Source organism: Pistacia vera, unplaced genomic scaffold (assembly GCF_008641045.1).
Source record: "Pistacia vera cultivar Batoury unplaced genomic scaffold, PisVer_v2 Contig164, whole genome shotgun sequence".
Classification (NCBI taxonomy): domain Eukaryota; kingdom Viridiplantae; phylum Streptophyta; class Magnoliopsida; order Sapindales; family Anacardiaceae; genus Pistacia; species Pistacia vera.
In genome coordinates this window covers 69,496-88,379 of record NW_022195726.1, presented here as the reverse complement: position 1 = coordinate 88,379, position 18,884 = coordinate 69,496, and the positions used below count along the sequence as shown (strand labels likewise).

The following is an 18,884-nucleotide window of genomic DNA, read 5'->3' as shown; positions in this document are numbered from 1 at the left end:
TGGACCTTCTTTTTCATCTCCCCTCCTCTTCTTCACTACCGTCAGCCTTTTGTCTGCCTCCCAACTGATTTTCCTAACCAATCATGGTAGGAACTCTTCCCCAAATTACCACCACCAAGCCACCGTTGCTGACCAACAACCCAACACTCTAAAAATCAACCAATCAACTCCAAAAATCTCAAACAAACAAATCCACTTCACCAAACCAAACAACAAACATCATTCAACTCCTCCCCAATGCAACCCATGCAACCTATAATCCTTCTACTCCTCCCCAACACAACTCACGCAAAACCACCTCTCAATTTCAAAGGGGTAAATTCTTTCAAAACTCAATTAAACAAGACCACAACTACATAGATTTCACAAACAAAACAACAACAACAACAAAAATCCAATTCAAAGTCGCTCATTGACTTTGGTTCAAATGGCAGTGGTTGGAGGCATTGAAGGATTTAGTTTTGAGAGGAGGCAGCAGATGGAGGACGAGTTCGAGAAAGGTTTTGAAGTGGAATATCAGCTGGTTTGAATGGTAGTGGTTAGAGGCGTTTCCGGTGAGTGGGTCGGTAGGAAAAAGGAGAAGAAGTGTGACAAAGTCGCCACCATAGCCGTGATTGCGGTCTCTCAATTTCAAATGGGCAAATTCTTTCAAAACTCAATTAAACAAACCACTACTACATTACTACATAGATTTCACACACACACACACACACACAAAACCCAATTCAAAGCCGCTCATTGATGTTGGTTCAAATGACAGTGGTTGGAGGCATTGAAGGATTTAGCTTTGAGAGGAGGTGGCAGCAAACCAGCGATAGATGGAGGATGGGTTCGAGAGGAGTTGTGAAGTGGAATATCAGCTAGTTCGAATGGCGGTGGTTGGAAGAGTCTCCGGTGAGTGGGCCGATCAAAAAAATGAGAATAAAGTGCGACAAAGTTGCGACCACAACTGTGATTGCGGTCTCTCAATTTCAAAGGGGTAAATTATGGGGGTGTTTAGTTAAATTAACAAACCAAGAGGGTTAAAATTTAATCTAAATATTTTCAGTTGAATAGAATAGTATTGTATTTTGAAGAGAATTTTGAATATTGAAATAAATATGTATTTGGATAGGATAGTAGAATACAATAGGTAAAAATGTTGAACCAAAGGGGCCCTTACTTTTTTATTGCTAATAACAACATTTGATTGAAATTTTTCTTGAAGAATTAGGGTTTAACAATAATGTGTGTTCATTCTAGGTTTGCAAAGGAGCGCTGCAAAATCATGTAGATAAGCAAAAAGGATGTGAAAATTCAAATAAGGTAGTACATTAACCTAGAATATACACACATTATTGTAAAACCCTAATTCTTTCAGAAAAATTTCAATTAAACTCTATTATTAACAATAAAAAAAATAAGATCTCCATACATAATCAAAGTAAATTGCAAACGAAACTACGATGTTAAAAATTGTGATGGATTTTCATACATTATCACACCAACCAAAAAATCAATAAAGCTAAGTATCGAAACAAGATTGAGAGATGGAGATTGTGTGGAAGAGAAAGTGTGAAAATTGTTGGAGGCCGAACTCGTTGGCTGAGTGTAAACGAAGGAGTGAAGTGAGGAGTGAGTGAGTTTGTAGTGTTAAACAAATGGGTAAATTTTGTTAAAAAAGGTGTGGAGAGTGAGAGACACGTGTAAAACATTATGATTTTGTTCATTCTCGGAATTGAAACTAAGTCAATGGTTGACCAATTGAGGGGAAAGCATTAGAGGATCGGGTTCAGAGCTCGACGATTTGACCATGATGCCATAATTATTTTTTCAATTGAAAAAGTGATCTTAACTTCACTTATTAAAACATAAATATATATACATATATACGTTAATATAAGTGTATCTATTTATAAATATAATTGTTAGTTCTTTTTACTTTAATAGTTTCTTCACTGTATTTAAGATTATAATGTATCTACAATAAATTAGACTTTATAAATGTTTTAGTTTCTCTGAATTAGAAACTTTGTTATGTGTCTTTTTCTATTCTATGATATTGTTTATACGGATTTCATTATATTAATTAGAGGTGAGCAAAAAGCCTGGGCCCTTTGGAGGAGTGACTGGGTCCAGGCCGGTGCCTCCGATCCCAAGCCCGGGCTTGGTTAATTTCAGAAAACCTCCTAACAAATAACCAAAACCCCATATAATATATAAAATACACAATAAATTTAGGGGTTAAAATGTAATTTTTTTTAAATCCAAAAAAAAAAAGACTGTTGAACAACGGTCAATTCAGTAAAATTGACCGTTGTTGGGGGGAAAGTGTAATGATACTTTTTTTTTTTTTGCACTTCCCCCCACACAGAACCTATAAAAATTCAAAATTTCCACCCATTTTCCTCACAATTCTCAACTCTCAACTCTCACTCTCTCTACTCCAATTCTCAATCTCTCTTCAATTTCATCTATTATTCAATTCATTATTTATATTTATTCATTATTCAATTTCATCCATTTTAGTTATTTATTATTTTATCATAATGAATTCCTCAAATTATGGATTCAGGGGATCATCATTACCATATGATTCTAAGGAGTATTATATTCCAATTCCAATTCCTCTTCAAAAACATAATTTCGACGATGTTAATTAATAATTAAATAAAAACAAATTTATTTAATTGTTTAAGTTTAAATTAAATTTACACATTGTGAACATTAAGTTAAAATTAAATTATCGCTTCAAATTAAAACCTTTATAAATTTATAACCATCCATTTATATTTATTTAATTGTTTAAGTTTAAATTAAATTTTTACATTGCAAAGCTAAAATTTAGTCATCTCTTTAAATTAAAACCATTATAAATTTATAACCGTTCATTTATATTTATTTACTAATTAATAAAAAATTTACAAATCACCCCCTATTAAATAAAAAAACCCTCTTACGTAATTATTATTACCCCCAAATATATAAAAAATTAGGGACTAAATGGATATTTATCAGGCCCGCATAGGATTGGTCCCCAGACCGGTCCTATACAGGAGAGGCCCAGGCTTGGGATCGATTCGGACCCTCATAAAAGTGATAGGCCTAGGACCGTTCCTAACCAATTTAGGCCCGATCCCTCAAGGACCGGCCCCAAATTGGGATTATTCCTTGCCCGTGCCCCATTTGCTCACCTCTAATATTAATTTAGTATAATATATTGTCTGTAGAAGCAAAAATCATAAAATTTTGAGGTTTTCATCATGTTAGGGAATCAATTTTAAATATAATAGATTCATGCACATTCCCATAAGAAAAGATTAAATATGATATATTATAATCTAAAAATTAGGTAGTAATTTTGGGCTGTAAACCCCGCGTTATTATTCCGATGCCCTAAGGTATGAAATTTACCTTTTCAAGTAATTTTCTTTTTTGAATGGAAGGGTAAAATAGTCAATTTACATGTATTTCGAGATATGGCCATTATAAAGTGTAAAGGGTGATGTCATTGAAGAGAAATGGGGGTAGAATGGTCATAAAGTTGACTGATAAGGTTAAATGGCATAAACGGTAACCAAGGGTATAATGGTCTTTTCATACAAAACCATATGATTAAGTGTCCATAAAAGTGCACCAAGGGTAAATTAGTCATTCACCTAATGGGATTGCTTAATGGTTAAGTGTTTTAAAGAAGTCAAATGGCATTAAATGAGTGCTTATCTTTATGTTGTGGTAGAAATGACCAAAACGCCCTTATATGAAAAATTTATGCCAAATGACCCTTATACCTAACTTTTATTGACCAATCACATTAGAGNAAAAAAAAAAAAAAAAAAACCTCTTACGTAATTATTATTACCCCCAAATATATAAAAAATTAGGGACTAAATGGATATTTATCAGGCCTACATAGGACTGGTCCCAAGACCGGTCCTATACAGGACGACCCAGGCTTGGGATCGATTCGGGCCCTCATAAAAGTGACAAGCCTAGGACCGTTCCCAACCAATTTAGGCCCGATCCCTCAAGGACCAGCCCCAAATTGGGATTGTTCCTGGCATGAGCCCCGTTTGCTCACCTCTAATATTAATTTAGTATAATATATTGTCTGTGGAAGCACAAATCATACAATTTTGAGGTTTTCATCATGTTAGGGAATCAATTTTAAATATATTAGATTCATGCACATTCCCATAAGAAAAGATTAAATATAATGATATTTTAATCTAAAAATTAGTTAGTAATTTTAGGCGTTCAAATTTAGGTACATGATCTTGACTTTGGATCAAGGGTGGGTGGGAGACAGGAGCAATGTTTTAATAACCATCCCGGGGTCAAACCTGGCAAAGTTGCTAGTATTCTGAGTCCCAACCAGTCGGTCAAACTAGGTGACAAAACTTTTAAAATTCAGCAAATACACCCCTAAAAATTTGTTAAGTCCCTAGAGGTTTGAAATTTAGCAAACACACCCCAAATACAAATCGGTCGGCAATTGGTTGGTGGCGACGACACCCCAAATGCAATCCCAATCATCTCTTGAGCCTATTCCCCAAAAAATCTACCCAAGATCTGGCGAAAATCGATTTTATTTCGATCAGATCTCACCGACGCCGATGTCAACATTCTAAGCCAAATCGGCATTGGCAACCCTCCCCATCACCCCGAAAATACTCCCCTCTTCCTCGTAACCAAAACCTACCTCACCACACCCCTGTTAGCCTCGCCAATCACTATCAAAAGATGGATGTTGTTGCCGCCAATTTTTTTTTATTTCCAGTCAATTCACTCACCGGAAATCAACTCCGTCACCACCATTGCACTCACCGACACTTTCTCTTTAAAAGCCCCAATATCCTGACCTTTAAATGTTCGCTGATCATCCTCCCAAATTCTAGGGTTTTGGATGAATAAGGAAAATGTTAACTCGGCTCGATGAAGCTCTCGGGTCCCAATTAAACCCAAAATGAACACTTATACTAATGTGTATATGTATATATATTTATGTTTTAACAACTGAATTAAGATCACTTATTCAATTTATTATAAAGATAATTATGGCATCACGGTTGACTCATCAAGCTCTGAACCTGGTCCTCTACTGCTCTCCCCCCGAGTATATATGTATACGTATTTTCATTTCTCACCTACCCGCTCAGCTCTCTCTCTCTCCTTAATTCACTCCTTCGTTTACATTCAACCAACGAGTGCGAATTCACACTTTCTCTTCCACACAATCTCCATCTCTCAATCTTGTTTTGGTACTTAGCTTTATTGATTTTTTGGTTGGTGAGATAATGTATGGAAATCCAGCACATTTAATATTGTAGTTTCATTCGCAATTTGTTTTGATTATATATGGAAATCTTACTTTTTTATTGCTAATAACAGCATTTGATTGAAATTTTTCTGTAAGAATTAGAGTTTTACAATAATGTGTGTTCATTCTAGGTTAATGAACACACAATATTGTAAAGTAGTGCTACGAAATCATGTAGATAAGCAAAAAGGATGTGAAAATTCAAATAAGACAGTACATTAACCTAGAATGAACACACATTATTGTAAAACCCTAATTCTTCTAGAAAAATTTAATCAAACGCTGTTATTAACAATAAAAAAAGTAAGATCTCCATACATAATAAAAAAAAATGCAAATGAAACTACGACATTAAAAAATGTGATGAATTTTCATACATTAGCACACCAACCAAAAAATAAATAAAACTAAGTACCGAAACAAGATTGAGAGACGAAGATTGTGTGGAAGAGAAAGTGTGAAAATCGCCGGAGGCCGAACTCGTTGGCTAAGTGTAAACGAAGGAGTGAATGAGGAATGAGTGAGTTTGAAGTGTTAAACAAATGGGTAAATTTTGTTTTAAAAAAAAGGTGTGGAGAGTGAGAGACACGTGTAAGACATTATGATTCTGTTCATTCTCGGAATTGAAACTAAGTCAGTGGTTGACCGATTGAGGGGAGAGTATTAGAGGATTGAGTTCAGAGCTCGATGATTCAACTATGATGCCATAATTATTTTTTCAATTGAAAAAGTGATCTTAACTTCACTTGTTAAAACATAAATATATATACATATATACGTTAATATAAGTGTATCTATTTATAAATATAACTGTTAATTCTTTTACTTTAATAGTTTCTTCATTGTATTTAAGAAATAAAATTCTATTTTCAATAAGATTTTTTTTTTTGAAAAATCATATATTATATAGAAGATTATAATATATCTACATTAAATTAGATTTTATAAATGTTTTAGTTTCTCTAAATTAGAAACTTGGTATGTGTCTTTTTCTATTCTATGATATTGTTTATATGGATTTCATTATATTAATTAGAGGTGGGCAAAAAGCCCGAGCCTCGGTCCCAAGACCAATACTTGGGAGGACTGGCCCGGGCCGTGGGAAGAGGTGATTGTGCCCAAGCCGGTGCCTCCAGTCCCAAGCCTGAGCTTGGTTAATTTCAGAAGACCGTCTAATAAATAACCAAAACCCTCTAACGAATAACCAAAACCCCATATAATATATGAAATACATAATAAATTTAGGGGTTAAAAATAATTTTAAAAAAATTGTTGAGCAATGGTCAATTCAGTAAAATTGATCGCTGCTAGGGGGAAAGTATAATAATACCTTTTTTTTTTTGCACTTTCCCCCCACACCGAACCTATAAAATGCCTAATTTCCACCCATTTTCCTCTCAACTCTCACTCTCTCTACTCCAATTCTCAATCTCTCTTCAATTTCATCTATTATTCAGTTTATTATTTATATTTATTCATTATTCAATTTATTATTTATATTTATTCATTATTCAATTTCATCCATTTTAGTTATTTATTATTTTATCATAATAAATTCCTCAAATTATGGATTTGGAGGATCATCGTAACCATACAATTCTAATGAGTATTATATTCCAATTCCAATTCCTCTTCAAAAACACAAATTTCGACGATGTTAATTTAGACGATGTTAATTAATAATTAAATAAAAAAATTATTTAATTGTTTAAGTTTAAATTAAATTTTCACATCACAAAGCTAAAATTAAATTATCTCTTTAAATTATAACCATTCATTTATTTTATTTACTAATTAATTAAAAATTTACAAATCACCTCCTAAAAAATTACAAAAACCCCCTTACATAATTATTATTACCTCAAATATATAAAAAAAATAGGGGTTAAATTGATATTTATCAGGCTTGCATAGGACTGATCCTATATAGGCCAGGCCTGGGCCTGGTACCAATCCAATCCCTCACAAAAGTGATGGGCCCAAGACCGGTCCTAGCCACTTTGGGCCCAGCCCCTCAAGGACCAATCCCAAATTGGGACCGATCCTTGGCCGAGCCTTGGTTGCTTACCTCTAATATTAATTTAGTATAATATATTGATTGTGGAAGCACAAATCATACAATTTTGAGGTTTTCATCATGTTAGAGAATCAATTTTAAATATATTAGATTCACACACATTCCCATAAGAAAAGATTAAATATAATGATATTATAATTTAAAAATTAGGTAGTAATTTTGGGCATTCAAATTTAGATACATGATCTTGAATTTGGATCAAAGGTGGTAGGAGACGGGAGCAATGTTTTAATAACCAACCTATGGTGAAACCCAACAAAGTTGCCAAGTCACAGGTTGACTGGTTTAATCAGTTTGATCGGTCAGTCAAACCGACAAAACTTTTAAAATAAGCAAATACACCCTTGAAAATTATAGTTAAGTCTCTATAGGTTTGAAATTTAGCAAACATACCCAAAATACAGATCGGTCAGCAACTGGTTAGCGGAGGCAACACCCCAAATGCAATCCCAATCATCCCTTGAGCCCATTCCTCATAAAATAAACCCAAGATCTAACCAAATCTCATCGACGCCGGCGTCGACAACCCTCCCCATCACCCCAAAAATACTACCCTCTTCCTTCGACCAAAACCCCCCTTACCCCACCCCCGTTAGCCTGACCAATCACTGGCAAAAGTCAGTTGTTGTCTCACTGGAAATCAACTCCATCGTCACCATTGCACTCACTGCTACTTCTCTTCAAAAGCCCCAAAATCCCGACCTTCAATATTTCGCCGATCATCATTCCAAATTCTAGGGTTTTGGGTGAATAAGGAAAATGTTAACCCGGCCCGATAAAGCTCCCGGGTCCTAGTTAAACCAGTTAAACCGATCAGACTGGGCTGGGTTTTAAAATAGTGGACGATAGTATTGTAGTGTATGTGAGGTTGAGTGCACAGGAATTTGGGATTGATTCTACCGTTCAAGCACCCATGGATTAATAAACAAGAGGCTACTCGTCTAACATGTGGAAGACATTAGAATCCTGTTTGTTATCGAGATTGAAAATGAGACAATCATTGACCGAGTGAAGGGAGAGAGAAGGATGATCTGATTTAGATTTGATGGGTCATCCGTGACATCGTAATAATATTATACAATAAATGGGGCGTTTGGATCCTATCATGTTTTATTATAGGGGAATATTATATTAACGGAATAAAAGATCACCTTAAAGATTACTGTAAATGTTTAGAAAATGTGTTTGGTTGGTTCGAATAAATTGGTGAATAATATGTTTGATTGGGAGGATAAATGGGTGGGTATGTTATATAGATTACTAAATTGCCCTCCTTTTTAAATATTAATATAACAGTGTTTTTTATTATTATTTTTTGAATAATTTTTTTAACCTCTTATTTTTCAGATTTAGCTAAAACAACCTAGCAACAAAAAACGTTTTAAACTTAACAAAAACACCCCTGCCCACCCCAAGCCACCGCTGGTAGTGCCACAGACCTGGATATAAGGCCGACAGTGCCATAAATCTGGCTATTTCATGGCCATAGATCTGGCTATGAAACGCCGGCTATGAAGACCTGGTCGTTTCATGGCCACATCTTTGGCAGTGAAACGACCATAGATCTAGGGATGGGCATAAAACCCTGGCCCAAACGGGACGGGGTTTCCCTAAATCATTCAGGATTTGGGTCGGGATCGGGCCCAAAATCAGTCTTGAATTTCGGGGATGGGTCGAGGCTGGGATAGGTCTTGCCCCGCCTCGCCCCGGCCTAGCCCCGTTTTGTCCCCGCCCCGAAATCTCCGGCCCGGCCAATATATATATTATATACCTATATTAATTATATACATTATAATATATTAAAAAGTCAATCATATATATTATATATACCTATATTAATTTTAATATTTTAAAATCAATCATATATTATACAATGACAAATTATAATTATGTAAGTATTTTCTGAAACCATATACAAATAGGTAATAAATAAAATTAGATTAAATATAATAAATCATTATAAATATATATATATATATATATATATATATATATATATATATATATACATACATAATATGTTAATGCTATGAAATAAAAGTTATACATTATACATTATACATTATATATGATATATAAGTAAAATGTATATAACATATATATGTTATACATTATACATAATATACTATTATCTATAATCATATGTTAATACATAATATATATGTTATATATGTGTAATATGTACATATTGTAATATATTATCAATTTAGTATGATGGTCTTTATGTTTAATATGTACATTATAGATTTAATTTCTTTTTGAATAGTATAGTCTTTATGTTTAATATGTACATTATAAATTTAATTTCTTTTTGGATGGTATATTATAATTTGGAGAAAATGGTAACAAGGACACAAAAGTACAAAACCCCCAAATGGGGAATTTAGGGATTTTGAGGAACGGGCTTTATTCGGGGATTCCCCGAGCAGGCTATAGGTCGGGATCGGGGAATCCCCTTGGGCTTTCGGGCTGGGGCCGGGGACCCATCCCTACATAGATCTACCTGTGAAACAGCCAGATCTGGCCTTTTCCGACCATGGTGACTTTTAGTAGCCTTCGGCCACGGTCGACGGTGGCTAGCGGTGGTGGCTAGTTCTGGGTATAATAACATTTCTGTAAATAATGATAATAACAAGGGCAATGTCGTCCAAAAAGTTTAAAAAGCAAGGACAAAAGTTTCTACATGAGTTAATTGGGTGTTTTGTAAATATTAACAAATATAAGATTAATTTGGACCAAATGCTCAACTGTTTAGGAGCAATATGGGAAACAAAATTGTATTATCAGGGGTAAGTTATAATAACAGTTCACTATCAATCTAGGGACTTAACATAATTCCAATTTTTCTACTCCTCGGTATTTGCATGTACTTACACAAGGATCAAATTGGTCGGAAAAAAAAAAAGGTCCTGACTTTTGACTTCACTTAGGGCTGTCAGATGAGCTGAGCGGCTCGCGAGCCGACTCGGCTCGGCTCATTTGAAACTCGTTTATGATTTAGCTCGTAGTTAGTCGAGGCAACTCGGCTCGGCTCATTTGAAACTCATTTATGACTTAGCTCGTAGTTAGTCGAGTCAACTCGGCTCAAGTTCGCTATATAAAAGGAGCCGAGTTCAAACATGGGGAGGCTTAGCTAGATAGGCTCACGAGCCTGAGGTGGCTCGAATAAGTAGGGTTCCTTTTGTTAGTTTTATAAACTATGGGAACTAAAGTGTTATCTTTAATTTTAAAATTTTGAAAAATGACATTTAACCCGCCGATGTAATTAGTTCTAAAACACAAAAATTAAACCCCCAAATCGACAAACCCTAAGCCCTAAATTTGTTCTTGCAAATATTCATAATCAGAAATCAAAATCAAAATCAAAATAATGGTCATGATGAGGAAGAAGATGAAGATGAAGATGATGGAGATGGAAGTAGTGTAACTCGTAATGCTCTACTAGACGAAGATGATGGAGATAAAGACAAAGAGAAGATGAAGATGAAGATGAAGATAATGGAGATAAAGACAAAGAAAATGATGGAGATGAAGATAAAGTTGATGGAGATAAAGATGTAGATGATGCAAATGATGAAGATGAAGTCGAGTAGGCTCGAACTTGAGTTCGAGTTCGAGTCCCTTTTCTTTGACTCCATAGGCTCGAGCTCGATCCTATACCAAACAAGCCGAGCTCGAAAAGTCAAAAACTCGACTCGGCTTAGCTCGTTTACAACCCTAACTTTACTTGTTGCCCTCCCTATTCCTAAAAAAAAAACAGCTTAATTCACATTACAAGATAATGTTTTAATAACCAACTCAAGATGAAACTTGGCAAAGTTGTCTGGTCTTGGGTTGACCGACAGATCAAACCGGGTGTCCAAAATTTTAAAATTCAACAAATACACCCCTAAAAATTAGTTAAGTCTGTACATGTTTGAAATTTAGCAAAAAAATACACCAAATGCAATTCCAATCATCCCTTGAGCCATTCTCCATAAAATCTAACCAAGATTTGGCAAAAATCGGTTCAATTTTGGCTAGATCTCACCATCGCCAGCGTCAACAACCTAGGCCATATCTCACCACCGTTGATGTCGACAACCCTCCCCAACACGACGAAAGTACTCCCCTCATCCTCCTGACCAAAACCCATCTCAACCCACCCCTGTTCACCTTGCCAATCATAGACAAAAGTTAGTTGTTGCTACCACGGGTTTTTTTTTTTTTTTTGTTGATTCACTCACCGAAAATCACCTTTGTCGCCACCATTGCACTCACGACCCTTTCTCTTCAAAACCCCCAACATCTCAACCTTAAATTATTCTCCGATTATCATCTCAATTACTAAAGTTTTTTATGAATAAGAAAATTGGTAACCTAGCCAGATGAAGGCCCCAAATACCTGTTGACCGATTGGGCCAAGCCAAGTTTTAAAACATTGTTCCAAGTCATTTAAAGGACTCATTTTCCTTTAATTTAAACTTTTTCAATTTAATTCACCTGGGTAAGATCTTTATTATTTGCTTTTAATTTATAAAAAACCAATGTTTTAAAACCCGATCTAGCCCGACCAGTTCAACCGGAAACCAACCTCTAGGCCAGGTCGGACCGACATAAAACCCAAAAAGATGATTTCACCTGGAATAACTCGTGGTTCGACCGTGGATACTGTAGCAACCCACTGGTCCAACCAAAAACCAGGTCAACCATTACCCCTTTTTTATTTACTAAATCCAATTTTTTTCACCAATTTTCCCTAAATTTTCATTCCAACAAGCCCGAAACCATATTTTCACTCTCCCATTTTGCGATTTCTTTATTTCACCGTCGATCTCTTCATTCCATCTCTCCTAACTTCTTCATTTCATCTCTCTTAACTCTTAGGTCTTCATTTCGTCTCTCTTACCTCTTGGGTCTGCTGGCCTGTTGGATCAATGTGTCAAAATCAAGTCAAAAAAATAAATCCCTAAAATCCAACTTTGCATCTTTGAAACCAGCAGCTAATTGATTCTTGATTCTTCAATCTTCATTGGAGAGGGATGGTGATGGTGAAACTAAGAAAGTCTACTTCGAGCCACGTGTTTTGTTTGATGATAGCCAACACATATTGGCTTTGAATGACTCTTCAACACCCAACAGTGCATCAAGATATGAAGTTAGTAGATACCTTACAAATTGGAGAGGCCATTATGCATATTAAAACAAAAGAGAAAACAAAGGAAGATACAACGAAAAGAGAGAAGACGAAAAATAAAGAAAAGGAAAATAAAATCCAAGCCCTAGCATAGAGAAAACGGTAAAAGTTTGGAAGAGAAGGCGGAAAGAGTGTGGGGGCTAAATTGATAATAAAAATTTGGGTTTGTAAATGTTTTAATTCGCTGATATAGTGCTGATATCAGCAACGATTTGACCCACCGGGTAAACCGATTAACCCAGAATCCAGATCTTTGACTAGGTCAAGGACCTGATTCGGTTTTAAAACATTGTAAAAACTTTGTGCTGAAGGCACTACCGTAATCAACATAAATATTTATGGCTTCGAAATATTATATTTCTCGAAAAGAAGTAAGATTTCTAATTAAACCTACTAACATTTGTGTGCGAAATGGTTTTAAATGAAATTACATGGTCTAAAGAGAACCAACGCTAATTTTATATATACTTACAATGCTTCCGAAGATAAAATTTGATGAGCACTCTTTTTATGAAACACTTCCTGAAATGCTTTTACCAGTAAAAAGTACTTTTTAAGTCTAAACTGTAAAGCACTTCCAATAAAGAAACTTCCCAACACATTGTGTCCTTTAAACCACATTACATACCCGAAATTGCTAGAATTCAAGTGTTAGATATTCGTAAGATTCAGTAAAAGTTCACCACAATTCAGGATTTCAGAACGAAAATCCTGAGTGTTGAGAGTTTGAAAGTCGAAACTGCAGTCACTGAGTGTTTCAGTTCTTAAATAACAGTTCACTATCAATCTAGGGACCTAACATAATTTCAGTTTTTCTGCTTCTCTGTATTTGCATGTACTTACACAAGGATCAAATTGGTCGAAAGAAAAATGGTCCTGACTTTCGACTTCACTTGTTGCCCTCTTCCGCCCAAAAACTTCATCTTCCATTTCATCCTGTCAACCTACAAATGAAACTGAAACAAAAACAGCCCATTTATTCAAATAAAGCTATACATTTTCCATAAGGCCCCCAAGCAATACAAATGAAAATAACATAGTATAAAAGCATTTCAAGCATATGTAAAGGTTGCTAATAAACCATAGAAAAACATTGTTAATATAATAATATTTATCAAACAAAGAAGAAAAACAAATCTTTTAAGCAAATACTTTGACGTAACTTGCACACAGAACTAGCAGATAAATAGATAGTTATGGAAACCTGGTATTCAGGATCACAGACATCAGCCACATTCAATTTCCACACAATGCTTATCATTTCATTGATCCCATGTAACAAGAACGGGCTCTAATTGACAGAAAAAACAAGTTATACATAAGTCATTGAAGCCTAATTGATGCATCTAAGGGCTGCACGTATGCATTTAAACAGATGGACAAAAGAATCTTAATGACAAGAAGCTAACTGAATCTGTTAGACTTGTAGATAATGCACAGATTCAAGAAAGCTACTTCATCCAAAACAATTGAACCATGAAATTGATGGTTGACACTTCTCAGCATTTAGCTCAACCATGTAAATATTTGAATCCACCTTTTAAGGTCCAGAGCAAGCCTTAGATTCTAAACAAAATGTATTTCAAATATCATCCAAGACTAGTGAAAGAAAATATCTGATATCACTATTCATCGTTTTCTGCAAAAATTAAATTATTTATTATATTTTGTTATATTCTTCACTATTTCACTGCATTTTTAATTGCAAAAAGCATCGACCTCCCTTTCAGGTAAATTAGAGATACAAGATTATTTACTAATAAATAACTGAGGGCCTCCATACAATTCAAAAGAAAAATTGAACATCAACTGAGCATTAGCTTCATACAATATTTGACAAGGTAATTGCAATGACATAAATGTCTGAGCTTTAAGAATAAGTACAGATTAACACAGATTACAGCACTAACGAAAAAGTCAAATAGAAAACATATTACAAACCTTGGCCACCAACTCTCTTGCGCTTGAGTTTGTTGATATTATTCACAGCATAAGCAATGGCCTCCTTTAGTGTGGCTTTTCTTCCTTCTTTAAAGTTCCATATCTCCGGAATGGCATATCTCCCGCTTGGATTATACTCATTCAATTCTTTAAGAGCAGTTACAACTGCCTCGTATATCTCATCCCCCAACTCTTTAAGTTTTTGTAGCTTCTCGTCATCTTCATTTATAATTTCCTGCACCATGCATGACCATTACATCTACCACATTAAAAAATTTATAGTCCATGTGCAGCAGATACAAGTATTGGTTTCATCTGGAAATCAACACCTAGAAAAAGATAAGATGACCAAAACTAGGTGAACTATTTCCAACCACAGCACAAAAGTTGAAGAAGAAAATTAACTTTTAATTTCCACCATCCATTATCAGAGACAAGAAATTCTAGCCTGTGATACAAAATTATTTCAGGAAATTTTTATTACATTTGCAGGCTAACAATGTTTCATGCATATAAATGCCACCAATAAAAACAAAGTTTACAGCAATATAAGGCAAGAACGAGATCAAACATGCTACCTCGGGCTTGGCATTCCCACCACCTTCTATTATCTTGAAAGGGTGCCACTCTGGGTTCTTCAAATTCTCCTGCCACAAGGAGCAAAGAGTGGAGGCCTGCACCTGTGCCTCCTCCAGTGAAAACTTCTGCTTGCATGCCTTTTGAAATGCCTTTGGATCAATCTCCCCCATTCTCTTTATTCCAATAATCGTACGAGCACCCAAAATATCTACAAAACCCTATCAAAACAGAAATATCTTGCATAAATTCATCCTTATGATTCTCTAGGAAACAAGTAATTTAACAAATCTAATCAACACTGTGCATCTATGCAATTAATGCCTTTCATGCAACTTTCCAAGCCAAAAGATTTAGTAAAAATAGATACTAGTGACTTCTCATTAGTTACTTTCCTGAAAAGATCACCCAAAAAACCATCTCCTTTTTCTTTTATTTTCCATATACTTTATCACTTATCCACTATCATCAAGAATATGATTGCCCTAATCATTAACATTTTGGACTTCAGATTTGCCTCTATGGGACATCTTGACTGCTTTTCTTTGGCCACCATGCTTGCCACGAACCCACATATTTAATGAATTAAATATGAAGATTCCCCTTGATTAGGCTCAAGCCATTTGATCAACAAGATATCATTTAAGTAATGTAATTAGGGATACCTGAATTAACTCTTTACGTGCTTCTTGTAGTTCATCGTTGCTCTGACGCTCTTTGGTGATAAGAGTTTGACTTAATTCCTCCAAAGAACCCAAATTCTCCTCTTTCTCTGCCAACTCATCTTTCATCTCTTTCATCTTCTTCTGTACCGCTGCATCATCTGCATCTCCAAGATGTTGTATCACCTCTATTTTGCCTTTCAAGTCTTCAATTTCCATTTCCAGCTTCTGTTTTTGATGCAACTGTTTTTCTAATTGTATTATCTTGTTTAAGGCCTCTTCTTTCTCCCTCTGAAAAATTCATACATGTTTATAGATAAAAGCTACAAAAAGTGTAAAATAACAAATAAGTATGAAACAAAATGTGGTGCAAATCAGTCAAAGCATATCATTGAGCAGCACACCTTTTGCTCTTCAACGAGTCTGATGACATTCTCATCAGCCTTTTTCTGCTCCATTGAAGCCAGCTGAAGTGAGTTATTTCTTGAATCATACTAGAATGACCAAAAGAAAAAATGTCAGTATTCCATATGATGTATTATTATGCAAAAATAAAATGCTACAGCGTTTTGCCAAGAGTACTTCAACTGGGCCAAAAAGGCTACCTTTTTTCTCTCTTCTTCAAGTTTTTGCCTCTCACGCTCTGTTGACGCTTCAAGCTTTTTCAATTTTTTGCTCCTGTCATCAATTTTCTTCTTCCAAGCCTCCAAATCTCAACTGAGTTTCTCTTGTTCTTCCAAGATCCTGCGAACATTATCACGAGCAAGCCGCTGCATCTTTCTTGTCTCTATTGGACAAAAAGAACATTTTAACGCTATTAACTTCATAAATCAAACATTAAGTATAATGATGTTGAACTATACATTAAGACGAAACACCATTTGGTGATTCAATCATCATTAGAGGCCTACATAAAGAGACAAGAGCAAACCTTCAACAAAAGCATAGTGTAGTTTGTCTTTCTCATCAAGCATCCTGCTCAAAGACATGGTCTTCTCATTGTACTTGTATTCCAGTTCATTGAGATTTTCATTCGTCATATCTATCTTACTGGCAAGGTCTGCAACAACATTCGTTTTGTCTTGATTTTTTTCCCGCACAATGTCAGAGAATGTTCTTAACTTCCCTTCCTTGCGAATATACTCCCCGATTGGCCCTTCAAACTCACTATCATCAGCACGTGCACACCAGCCATATATACTTGAGCCAGGGCTTGTTTTCCGTTCATTCCAATCTTTCTTACTATGATGATCACTTTCAAACACCTTCTCAAATTCAGCTGCATTCATGAAACCATTCCAATCACTGTTAAATTTCACTATGGCCTCTTTAGTGAGATTTTGTTCATTCCAGAAAGTATAAACCTCTTAAGGTTTATATCTAGCAAATTTCTTCAACCAATATCCACAATCATTCACATCTCCTCCATCTTTTTGATCACTTACAATGTTAACAATAATTCCCATCCATGGCCACACATAGGTATCTTCTTGCTCTGGAGTTCTATTGACAGGTTTTGATACAACTGAAGCTTGTGTTTGTTCTGTTTCATCAGCTAGGTCAATCTCCAAATACTTTGCCAGGGCAAGGTGGTTTGCCTTTTGTTTCGCATTTCTGTTAGCAGATCCTTTACCCACTCCCGATGCATGTTGAAGCAAGTCCTTGTACTTGTAAACTTGTTTCTTCTTCCCAGCGCAAAAGGGGCATCTTAAGGTGCCGCTAACCCGTACTTTGTACTTCCCAGCCCTCAGCTCTTCATACGGTTTCTCTATGTACTCATTGATCTCAGAATCACTAATATCTGACACTTCTTCAGAACTGTAGTCCATCTGGGTTATATACAAGAATTACAAGTAGTTAATTAAGAGATAATTTAAAGAATGGTGCAGGGAACATTACTAAAACGCAAACTGGCAGAAGAAAATCAGTTTTTGAAATAACTGCTGCGTTGGGCTAAAAAGACCAGATGCATTCAGTAAAACTCCTTTTTGAAATAAGCAGTTCTTGAAAAAAGTTTCTTCAAAATCACTCCCTAAAATTCAACAATTAGTTATTCTCAAACACACACTAAACTTATCAACTACATCAGACAAATTTTTTATAAAAAAAAGCCTACCTCCAATTCCTAAAAAGCAACTAGTCAAAAATCAAACAATCATGTCCTCTCCATCTTGCTCAAAAAACACAACAAGTCCATATCCAAACACACATAATTTCACAAAATTAACGAAACCCTAACTCACTCACCAAATGAAGACCATTTCGCTACTAAGTGTAAATGCATTACAAAATTCAGCTACACTGAAACTACCCTAATCAAATTAACAATAAAATTAAACTAGAATTTTCAAAAATTCTAATATAATCAGTTGAGAATTACATGAAATGAAATATGTGCGAAAGAGTGAGAGTGAGAGTCCTTTACTTTGTTTTGGAAGTGGAAAATAATCACGGGCCTACCGTATTCTTCCTTTACATAGGTTACGGGCAATGATTCTATGTGTCAATGGGTAATTACAGATGCTGCATCACAGGCTTTCTTTTAAGAAAAATATTTTAACAAAGGTTTCAACTCTCTGTTACTGAGCCCACTTTGTAAAACAAAAATTATACATGAAAAAATGATTTATTTCACTCCATTCATTCATCTTTAGCCCGGCAAACACATCACCCACATACCAAACAAACACACATTTCTGGAATAACCTAGTTTGTTTTAGAAAACCATAAGCCTAATTATCCCTATTAATTGAAATGGTGTTTATCACGAACTTAAATAAAATACTAAAGTAGTGCTACGAAATCATGTAGATAAGCAAAAAGGATGTGAAAATTCAAATAAGGTAGTACATTAACCTAGAATGAACACACATTATTGTAAAACCCTAATTCTTCCAGAAAAAATTCAATCAAACGCTGTTATTAACAATAAAAAATGTAAGATATCCATACATAATCCAAATAAATTGCAAATGAAACTACGATATTAAAAATTGTGATGGATTTTCATACATTATCACACCGACCAAAAAATCAATAAAACTAAGTACCGAAACAAGATTGAGAGATGGAGATTGCGTGGAATAGAAAGTGTGAAAATCGTCGGAGGCCAAACTCGTTGGCTGAGTGAAAATGAAGGAGTGAAGTGAGAGG

General features: G+C 35.1%; 1 pseudogene; it reads right to left on the bottom strand.

Annotated features, from left to right (window-relative positions):
• Window positions 1-13,219: 13,219 nt before the first annotated feature.
• LOC116125420 lies at window positions 13,220-18,850 on the bottom strand (annotated as a pseudogene).
• Between the last annotated feature and the right edge of the window lie 34 nt (window positions 18,851-18,884).